At 40.8% G+C, this 11405-nt stretch overlaps 2 pseudogenes; both read left to right on the top strand.

Moving 5' to 3' along the window:
* Positions 1-4709: 4709 nt before the first annotated feature.
* Positions 4710-5442, top strand: LOC106969961 (60S ribosomal protein L7-like; annotated as a pseudogene).
* A 405-nt stretch (positions 5443-5847) lies between these two features.
* Positions 5848-6956, top strand: LOC106969962 (thymidylate synthase-like; annotated as a pseudogene).
* Positions 6957-11405: the final 4449 nt, after the last annotated feature.

Genomic DNA, 11405 nt, shown 5'->3' with positions numbered 1-11405 from the left:
ATAGACATTTTTACAAGTAAGACAAGTGGTCAACAGAAACATGAAAATATGCTTAACATCACTAATCATCAGAGAAATGCAAATTAAAACCATATGAAATATCACCTTATACCTGTCAGAATGGCTAGTATCAAAAAGACAAAACATAACAAGTGTTGGAGAGGATGTGGAGAAAAAGAAACCCTTGTGCCCTGTTGGTAGAAATGCAAATTGGTGCAGCCACAGTGGAAAACCATATTGATGTTCCTCAAAAAGTAAAAGTGGAAATACCATATGATATAGTAATTCCATTACTGGGTATTTACCTAAAGAAAATGAAAACAGTAATCCAAAAAATATATGCACCCCTACATTTACTGCAGTATTAAATACCATAACCTTGCAAGATATAGAAGCAACCCAAATGTTCACTGATAAAAGAATGGATAAAGAAGATGTGGTATGTATGTGTGCATGCACACACACACACACACACACACACACACACACACACACACACACAATGGAATATTACTCTGCTCTAAAAAAGAATGAACTCTTGCCATTTGCAACAACATGTATGATCCTAGAGGGCATAATGCTAAGTGAAATAAGTCAGTCAGACAAAGACAAACACCATATGCTTTCACTCGTATGTGGAATTTAAGAAACAAAGCAAATGAACAAAGAAAAAAGAGACAAAGAAACAAAGAGTCTTAAAAACAGGAAACAAACTGATGGTTGCCAGAGGGGAGGTGTATGGGAGCATGGGTAAAAAAGATAAAGGGAATTAAGACTACACCTATCTTGATGAGCAATGAGAAATGTATAGAATTGTGGAATCATTATAATATCACCTGAAACTAACATTACAATGTATGTTAATTATACTTGAATAAAAAAATAAAATTTTGAAACAAAAAGAATTAAATTGGCATGAGACAGATTAACATGAGACAATCAGATTTAATGCTGTACGTGTAAGGAATCCACATAAACACGAGAGATTCCAAAGATAATCAGGCAAAAAAAGTTATGTATGTCATCCTAAGCTAAGCAGAAGAGGGTAGAGGTCTTCAAAAGGAAGGAAAGCAATTCACAAAAGATGAAAATGTGCAAATTTTTGGTAAACAAGTATCTGATGGGCCTTGCAAAAACAATGGGACATAGAGAGGACTTCAATCCAACAGATCTTGCTAAGCTCCTCCCTGTCTACCATACCTAGTTCATATTACATAATCGTTACCTATGGTGATGGCTCCCTTCCTGGAACAAGCCCTCTATCTAAATTCTTTTAGGCAATTAGTGGGAAGGAAAAAAAGAAAAATTTCTTGAGCCTTCTGCTTCTTAAAAATAATCAGCCTAAAATAATCCACATGCCAAAGAGATATATTTCGGTTGGCAAATAAAAATATTAAAAATTGTGTTTTATGATTATACTGGTATAAAGACAAATATATTAATATCGTATATTAAAACTTTTCTTGGACCTAAATTTTAGTGTTTTTATCCTTCTGATGGAAAAGAAATTAAAATTTCTTTGTGAGTCTTGGGCACTGTATCTCCTAATGGAAAATTCACCTGAGAACAGTACCCTGGGCATGATAGCTGCTCAGTTGTTAAGTGGATTAAATGGATGGCATGGAATTTAGGAGAGCTGGACCCTGCCTCACTCCCACATAACTGGTTAATAATCATAGTAAGTCCTGTATTTGTAAATTAAGAGGGTAAAATCAGTTGGGTTTCCTTTTGTTTTCTCAACACCTTGTCTGAAATTCAATGACAGTTATGGTTTGTGCCATATCATTTCGCCTTTTATTACACACATCTACTATCTTTTATTGCCTTTGTGATTGTTTGAAGTGTTAGTCTTATCTCTGTGACTAGATTATAGAGTCCTTCAGGACTGGGATTTTATTGTATTCTTCCTTATAATGTTCCCAGAGTCTATAGCACAGGACATGTGATTAATATTTCCTGGTTATTTGTCTGATAGCACTTTTAGGTTATTACACACATAAAAAAACATAGAAAAAATTAAGCTTTAGTCAATATATAGTTGAGCACTGGCTCAAGAGAGAAATGGCTTGAAAGGAGTTAATAGGTATTCTGAAGCAGGGCTTCTCAGACTTTTTTATGTCCTGTCCTGGCCCATTTGCACAGCACGTGGCTAAATGAATGAGGCTGCTTGAAGTCAGAGGTGGGTCAGACCCTACCATACCGTGTAGGAGATTAGTATCTCACTGCAACCATACCATGGTATATGCAAGAACCTACCTTCTAGGTTCTTGGCTGAGACCCCTCTGTAATAAAAGACAGATTAACAGGAGAAAAACAAACTAAAGTTTAATAACATGTATACCTCCTATATACACAGGGAAGACCCAGGAAAACTGAGTAACTCTAATATGGCCCAAGCTACCACCTTAAATATCTCTAGCCAAAGACAAAAGATGTTGGGGCAGGGAGGGGGGGCGGTGGTAGGGAGTCAGTTATATGAGATTATCAGGCAACGCACAGTTAACAAGTGTAAATAGTTAAGCAGATTTAAGTCAGTTGCTTTCTCCATTGATAATAGTTTCTAGAAATTGAGTCATTCTTCTTTTCCTGGTACAGAGAAGGAGACACCCTTACAAATGGAGATTTTCCTTATAAGTGTAAATGTCTCTTACAAAAGGGTAACTTCTGTTGTTTTTTGCAAAAATAATCATCCTAAAATCAGCTTTGTGCCAAAGGGGCATATTTTGGAGTGGCAAATTCTGCTCACCTTCAGTGGCATAACTGCTGGAAAGCTTTCTCTGAGGTTTGCTGTAATTGCTGATGTAGAATTATTAACTAATTTCCAGCGATATGCTAGATATGTGTCCTATTGGCTGGTGAGAGCCAATTACTAAATTGAGAGGAATTCTGCCCGACCATTGTTAAAAATTAAATCATATAAAATTATAAATAAATTATATTAAAATAAAGGTACGAAATTGTCAAAACATTACATTTTACATTTTACTATTATGTAATTCTTACATTTTATCGTTAACTATGTTTTTGAAATTATTTATGCCTACTATAATATGTATGATGGGAGCATAATGGTGTGTTGCTTACTCAGGCTCTCCCAGCTCTGTGCTCAGTAACGGCAAATTGGTAGCTTGAAATTGGCCACGATGAAAGTATTTACCCCCATGGAAATCAGAAAAAATGATAAAATCAGGGCTTTTTCTTTCTAAAGAACTGAATGTTAAAGATCTACTGCCACACCACTTATCCTTATCCTTCCTAAAGAGGCTCAAGGACAAGTAGCCCCAAAATGTGCCACTTTGGCATATGGACAATTTTGAGCAATCAAGATTCAGCAGACTCAGAAGTAACTTTCATCTCTTTTGTAAACTACCTGAAAAAAATGTAGAGAAGGGCCTGGCCCAGAAAAAGAGCTATTACTGAGAGATTACATTTTTATCTGAATGACCTACCTGTATGGCAGGACAAATATCTAATTACCAAACATCTGCTCTTATCATCCTGTGAATCATCCTCCTCCCCTTTAAACCCCAGGCCCTTATCCCATTCCTTAGCTCAAGATGCCACATAAGTCTCAATTGTCTGGCTTGTCCTTGGGTCTCATATTCTTATGGACCGTCAATAAATATGTAATTACATTTGTTTTCTCTTATTAATCTGTTTTATGTTAATTTGATTATCAGACCAAAGAACCTAGAAAGATAGAATCAAATTTTTTCTCCCAAATGCATACGCACACACACACACACACAATTATACACACAGTAAGGTCTACATTGAGGACATTCTGAGGGGCTATGCAAATTGGTAGTCAACAAGAAATTTCAGTGAATGTAGTAGGATCTATGAAATTGGAGGGATGCACTGGGCAAGTCAGGAGAGGGAAAGAAAGCACTTTCAATTCAGCCTTCAATGTGGCTGTATTCCACTGCTGGTATGTATCTTATTCCTACCCCCAACTCTCTACATCTCCAACCAAAATTGCTGTATTGCTATTAGGTCCTGGTAACTCTTTTTGGTGACGAATCTGGTGAACTAATTTATGCTTAGTGGTTCACAGTGCTTCGATGTATGATTTCTCGTAAATAATATATTTTCATGTCCATAAGACTCTTCCATGCCCTATCTCCTATGAACCAGTGAGAAGAAGCCTGTTTAACTTCATATAAACCATACTGTATTTTGTCTAGTGATTTCAAAATGTCTAGAAGTTTTGAGATCTTATCATTAGGTCCATAGTAGAAAGGAGTGATTGCTTCCTTACAGTAAAATAGGACAGTGAGGAGGGGCTAGGAAGTAGTGGACCCACACATGAGGATGGGTCTTGCTACTAGGAGTAGTTTATCAGGTGGGCTACTTTAATACTTACCCTCCTTAGCTGTTATCTTTGCCACTGTCTTACAGGTAAGAAAGCCAAGCCTCCTATAAATCAAATGACTTGCTGAAGATCACAAGATGTCAATCCTAAATTACTACTGCATTGTAACAATTCACTTCATAACTTAGTGGCATAAAGCACTCATATTATTAGGTTAACAGAATATGTGGACTTGATATTTAAGAAAAGTTCAGCTGGGCCACTCTGTCTTAGGCTCTCTCATGAGGCCGCAGTCAGATATCAGCTATATTGAAACTAAAAGCTGGTCTCCCTCTCTATCTTGAGATGTACTGATATCAACATATCTATCTAGAGCTGTTTTCCAGCTGAAACCATGAAGGGTACAGAAGAGAAGAAAAAGAAGGTTCCTGTTGTGCCAGAAACCCTTAAGAAAAAGTGAAGGAATTTCAAAATGTTGAAGATCTAGCATTTGAGAAAGAAATTTGCCAAAGATGTTTCAAAAGGCAAGGTGGCAGCTTCTCTGTGAAAAAGCCAAGCATCACCACAGGGAATATAGGCAAATGTATAGAACTGAGATTCAAATGGCTAAGATGGCAAGAAAAGCTGGCAACTTCTGCTTTCCCAAAATGGCATTTGTCATCAGCATCAGAGGTATCAATGGTGTAAGCCCAAAGATTACAGGTGTTGCAGCTTCTTCGACTTAGCCAGATCTTCCATGGCACCTTTGTTAAGCTCAACAAGACTTCAATTAACATGCTAAAGATTGTGAAACCATATATAGCAAGGGGATACCCAACCTTGAAGTTGGTGAATGAAATGATTTGCAAACATGGTTATGACAAAATCAACGAGAAGTGAATTACCCTGACAGCTAAAACACTGATTGTTCAATCTCCTGGTAAATATGGCATCATCTACATGGAGGATTTGAATCACGAGATCTGTATTGATGGAAAACATCTCAAAGAAGCAAACAACTTCTTATGGCCCTTCAGATTATCTTCTCCACAAGTGGGGATAAGAAAAAGTCCACCTGTTTTGTAGCAGGTGGAGATGCCGACAACAGAGAAGACCAGATCAAGAGCTTTATTAGAAGGATGATCTAAGGTATCTACTATGATTATTTCTATAATCTAGCCAGTTTAATAAATGACTACTTTCAAATTGAAACAAAAAAAAAGATACCTATCTACCTACCGAGAGAGAGAGAGAGAGAGAGAGAGAGAGAGAGAGTTAGAGCTTTTCCATGTAAACTAGTTTGGGCTTCCTCATAGCATGGCAGCCTCAGGATACTTGGATTGCTTACACAATGATTTAGATTTTGGCACAAGTGTTCTTGCAAGCAAGGGGAGTCACATCATCTTTTCTGACCTAGCTTCTGAGTCACACAGTGTCACTTCTGTCACATTCTTGGTTATAAGGTAGTCACAAATCCACACATTTTCAGCTAGAGGAGAATTTGACTATACCTCTTTATGTGAGAATGGCAAGATTCCAGAAATACATGTAGGATGACAGATACTGTTGTGTTCACCCTTGAAAATACTGACATTGGTGGTTATGTGACCGATCCAGAATTCAAAGCCTGAGCTGTATCATGTCAAACTGCTCGCTTTCTTGCACCATATACCATTCTCAAGGCTCCATATGTGCGTTAATGTAGTAATTGTCCAAGGAAGCAAGATTCTCAGAAGTGAGTAAACGAGGGAAAAGAGGCACACAGAAGGGCCCACACCACCTTGCCCGCCCACCACCTGCTCCTACAGCCCCGCGGCAGGGGGCTCCCTGTCATGGCCGCCACCCCACAGGGAGCAGCACATCCTGCCTGCGCTGCAGGTTCCAGAAGGATGATCACACCGCGCCAGCATGCTGTGGGTGCTCTGCACGCAGGCGCACTAGAGCCGGAGTGAGAGATCAATTTCCTCTCCTGACAACAAAACGTGTATTCTGAAAGGGTGTTTTGGAGGAGTTGCTGTGGTTTTACCAAGAGACCTACAAACGCTAGGGAACTGTCTTCCAAGGGAGTGAATATCCGGGATGCCGGTGCACCCTGAGATTTCTTGGACAGCCTGGGATTCTTCAACAAAGAAGGGGATTTAGGCCCAGTTTATGGCTATCAGTAGAGAGGCATTTGGGGGCAGAATACAAAGATAAGGATTCAGATTATTCAGGTCAAGGAGTAGACCAAAAGGTCTGCAAAAGGTGACTGACACAACCAAAACCATCATCTTTCCTGTGTGGATGGAATCCAAAAGATCCTCGTCTTATGGCCCTACTTCCATGCCATGCCCTTTGCCAGTCCTACATGGTGAACGGTGAGCTGTCCTGAGAGCTGTACTGAAGGTCAGGAGACCTGGACCTGGGTGTGCCCTTCCATACCGCCAGCTCCACCCTGCCCACCTACATACATGATAGTACTGCCCCGAAGCCAGGTGACTTCGTATATACTTTGGGAGATGCACGTATTTACCTGAAAATGCAGCTACAGCAAGAACCACTGCCTTTACCCAAGCTCAAAATCCCTCCAAAAGTTGAGACAATTGATGACTTCAAGGCTGAGGACTTTCAGATTGAAGGGTACAATCCTCACTGGACTATTAAAATGGAAATGCCTGTTTGAAGTGCTTTTAAAGGAGGGATTTGAAGGATACTCAGTCTTTAGTGGTTGGACTGAATGCCCAGTGAAAGTTCGATTGCCCTAAAGGAAGAAGGAACGAGGTCAAAAATCTATTGGTAAACACCAATTTTTATTCATTATCATGTAAGGATGTTGCCACTGCAAACGTAGCCTTGCTGGTTCTCTTAGTAACAAAAGGCCTTGAGTTTGGTGAACTCGCAAAGGATGTGTGAAAATGCTGAGGCTGGGAATAGTGTGAAAATTTAGAGCTGCTCAGGAGAGTGAAAATTTAGATCTGCTTAGAAATGTGTTCATGCATTTCAATCCCACATTTTTATGAAGAAGTTCAGTGAATTTTAAGAATTATGTATAAGCTATTCCCCTAAATGGGAGCAAGCTGAGTAACAACACCAACAGTCATAATAATGTACAGTTGTGGTTGTAAACCTTTAATGGTATATTTGCTTTATACATTGCTATAATAAAGGAGTGTTCTGCAAAAAAAAAGAAAAAGTAAATGATGCACACAGGTTAGTTATTAGTATTAAATTTTAATTACTCTTCCCTGAAGAACTGGTAAAAACTTGGTCTAATATGGAAAAGATAATAGTTTCTTTTTGTTTGTTTCTTTTATGGATTTCCCTTCTATGGATCTTCAGCAAGTCTTGCCTAACCCCATTCTGTGCTGGAATATTGTTACATGTACTATATGAAACTACTCCTCATATTGATGATTTCACTGTTCGCAGAAAATTCTTAGTTTGTTCACCATTAGTACTGCAAAGAAAGTGTGTCTTCCCTGGAAAACACTTTACAAACTGCCTACTACTAGTATTTATTAATGGAGAATTGAATCTTTCCCTATCTGCTTGTCTACACATTTTGGTTCCCTATGTCTGTGTTCTGTGACTTACTTTGACACTTTTGTTCTTCCTTTTTGCAAAGGGTAGGCTTTATAGTATGTGCTTTATTGGGTAAAGTAACTTCCTGATGGGAACCCCAAATGAACAAGAACCTATTCAACAGAAATTCAGATGTCAGGTCATTTCCTGTTAATACCACAAATACCCCACCAGCAGACACACATTATGCACTGTAGCTAAATGGCAACTTAATAACTTATTGCCCAAAGAAATGTGAGACACAGAAGGCTGGTACCTTGTCTTAGAACATTTAGAATACCAGGTCAGGTGCTGGAAGAGAAACCTGGATATAGGAGCAAGGCACAAGAAGGAAAGAGTATACTACTGGCCAGTTACCAGAATAGAGACACTGCTAGGTAAGAGGAGAGGCTACAGTTCACAAAATAACATGGGAGCTCAAAGGTCATCCCAGTCTCATTCATGGTGAGTAGGACCAAATACCTTTACCACTAGAACAGCAAAGAAGGAGAAAAAGTATTAAGACATTGAGACTAAGGGGAGCCTGGGTGGCTCAGCCAATTGAGTGTCCAATTTGGGCTCAGGTCGTGATCTCACAGTTCATGAGTTCCAGCACCACACTGGGCTCTGTGCTGACAGCTCAGAGCCTGGAGCCAGTTTCAGATTCTGTGCCTCCCTCTCTCTCTCTGCCCCTCCCCTGCTTGTGCTCTGTCTCTCTCTCTCTCTCAAAAATAAACAAACATTAAACAAAATTTTCAAAAAAAGACGTTGAGACTAAATACTCAGAAGAGAACAAACCTGGGTTTTGAATCTCCATTCCACCCCTATATGCCTAGAATGATTAATTTCTATGGGCCATGTTTATCACCATGTTTATAGGTAAAAATAACTACTTTTTTATCATTGCTTTCAGAGCTACTGTGTCTGGCAATATTTGGAACATAATCAGCATTTCTTCTTCCCTCTCTACTCTTCCCTTAGGATGGATCTAAGAAATGGATTGCAGCTGAGCCTGTGATGCAGGATTAATGAGCTCTGTTATGAGACACTGGGAAGGCAGAGCGCGGGCCGACATATTCCACTATTACCGAGGGGAGACAGGAAATCACCGCCAATAACAGCTGCTGAAAGTGGAAGTTGGACAGTACACATACATTTTTTAACAGAGATGATGCCAAAATTATGTCAAGACATGTGCAAGGATGATCATTGTGGCCTTGATTTTAATACAGTGCTTACAAACTGGAAACATTTTGTGTGTGCATTAACAAGGACCTGGTTAAAAAATCATGATCTAGCCATGTGATGGAACGATACGTATCCTTTAAAAAGAACAAAGTAAAACTGTATATGCTAATGGAAGTACCTCCAAGATATGTTGTTAAATGAACAAGCAAGCTCCCAACAGAATGTGGTTTGAGTGTTTGCATGCATGATATGTTTATGTAAGAATATATGATGATATATGCATGGAAAATTACTGGAAGCATACACAAAAACTATCAATGGGGGAGGATATTGTGGAATGGAGTAGGAATGAAGGATGTGCAAAGAGGAAGGCTTTTTACTTAAATTTCTTCAATCTATTGCTTGATTTTTTAAAAATTTATAAGCATGTATGTCTTTTGCAATGAAAATAAAATAAATTGAGGATCCTGGGAAGATGGCAGTGTAGGAGGACGTTGGGCTCACCACGCGTCCTGCTGATCACTTAGATTCCACCTACAACTGCCTAAATAACCCAGAAAACCACCAGAAGACTAGCAGAACGGAGTCTCCGGAGCCAATCGCAGACAAGAGGCCCACGGAAGAGGGTAGGAAGGGCGGCGAGGCAGTGCGCACACTCCACGGACTGGCGGGAGGGAGCTGGGGCAGAGGGGCAGCCCACTGGCCAAGCAGAGCCCCCGAGCCTGGATGGCAAAAGCGGAGGGGCCGGACGGAATGTGTTCCGACAGTGAGCGGGACTTGACATCTGGAAGGTTATAAGCTAACAGCTCTGCCTGGAGAACGGAAGGGCTGGAGGACAACGGGAGGGAGAGTTGTTGAGCCCCGGATGACAGAGCTCAGCTTGGCGGGGAACAAAGGTGCTCGCCAGCGCCATCTCCCTCGCCCATCCCCCAGCCAAAATCCCAAAGGGAAAGGTGCTCACCAGTGCCATCTCCCTCGCCCATCCCCCAGCCAAAATCCCAAAAAAACCCGTTCCTGCCAGGGAACTTGCTTGCATCGTGCAAACACCGAACGCTGTGCTTCTGTGGATCCATCCCTCCAGCGGGTCTGACTCCCTCCTGGTGCCGCAGGGCCCCTCCCGAAGAGGATCTCCGAAGGAAAAGTGAGCTGAGCCTGCCCCTCCCGCCCCTGTGCACCTTGCCGATCCACCCCAGCTAATACGCCAGATCCCCAGCACCACAAGCCTGGCAGTGTGCAAGTAGCCCAGATGGGCCACGCCACCCCACAGTGAATCCCGCCCCTAGGAGAGGGGAAGAGAAGCCACACACCAGTCTGACTGTGGCCCCAGCGGTGGACTGGGGGCAGACATCCGGTCTGACTGTGGCCCCGCCCACCAACGCAAGTTATTCAAGACAGCACAGGGGAAGTGCCCCGCAGTCCCGCACCACTCCAGGGACTATCCAAAATGATGAAATGGAAGAATTCCCCTCAGAAAAACGTCCAGGAAATAACAACAGCTAACGAATTGATCAAAACTGATTTAAACAATATAACAGAAAGTGAATTTAGAATAATAGTCATGAAATTAATCGCTGGGCTTGAAAACAGTATAAAGGACAGCAGAGAATCTCTTGCTACAGAGATCAAGGGACTAAAAACAGCCAGGAGGAGCTAAAAAATGCTATCAATGAGCTGCAAAATAAAATGGAGACAACTACGGCTCGGATTGAAGAGGCAAAGGAGAGAATAGGTGAACTAGAAGATAAAATTATGAAAAAAGAAGAAGCTGAGAAAAAGATAAAAAAAATCCAGGAGTATGAGGGGAGAATTAGAGAACTAAGTGATGCACTAAAGAGATATAATATATGCATAATTGATATTCCAGAGGAGGAAGAGAGAGGGAAAGGTGCTAAAGGTGTACTTGAAGAAATAATAGCTGAGACCTTCCTGGATCTGGGGAAGGAAAAAGGCATTGAAATCCAAGAGGCACAGAGAACTCCCTTCAGATGTAACTTGAACTGATCTTCTTCATGACATATCATAGTGAAACTGGCAAAATACAAGGATAAAGAGAAAATTCTGAAAGCAGCTAGGGATAAACATGCTCTAACATATAAAGGGAGACCTATAAGACTTGTGACCGATCTCTCTACTGAAACCTGGCAGGCCAGAAAGGAATGGCAGGAGATCTTCAATGTGATGAACGGAAAAAATATGCAGCCGAGAATCCTCTATTCAGCAAGTCTGTCATTTAGAATAGAAGGAGAGATAAAGGTCTTCCCAAAGAAACAAAAACTGAAGGAATTCGTCACCACTAAACCAGCCCTCCAAGAGATCCTAAGGGGGATCCTGTGAGACAAAGTACCAGAGACATAGCTACAAGCATGAAACCTACGGACATCAC

The sequence above is a fragment of the Acinonyx jubatus genome, chromosome A2 (genome assembly GCF_027475565.1).
Source record: "Acinonyx jubatus isolate Ajub_Pintada_27869175 chromosome A2, VMU_Ajub_asm_v1.0, whole genome shotgun sequence".
Taxonomy (NCBI): domain Eukaryota; kingdom Metazoa; phylum Chordata; class Mammalia; order Carnivora; family Felidae; genus Acinonyx; species Acinonyx jubatus.
This window is presented reverse-complemented; position numbering and strand designations above follow the sequence as displayed.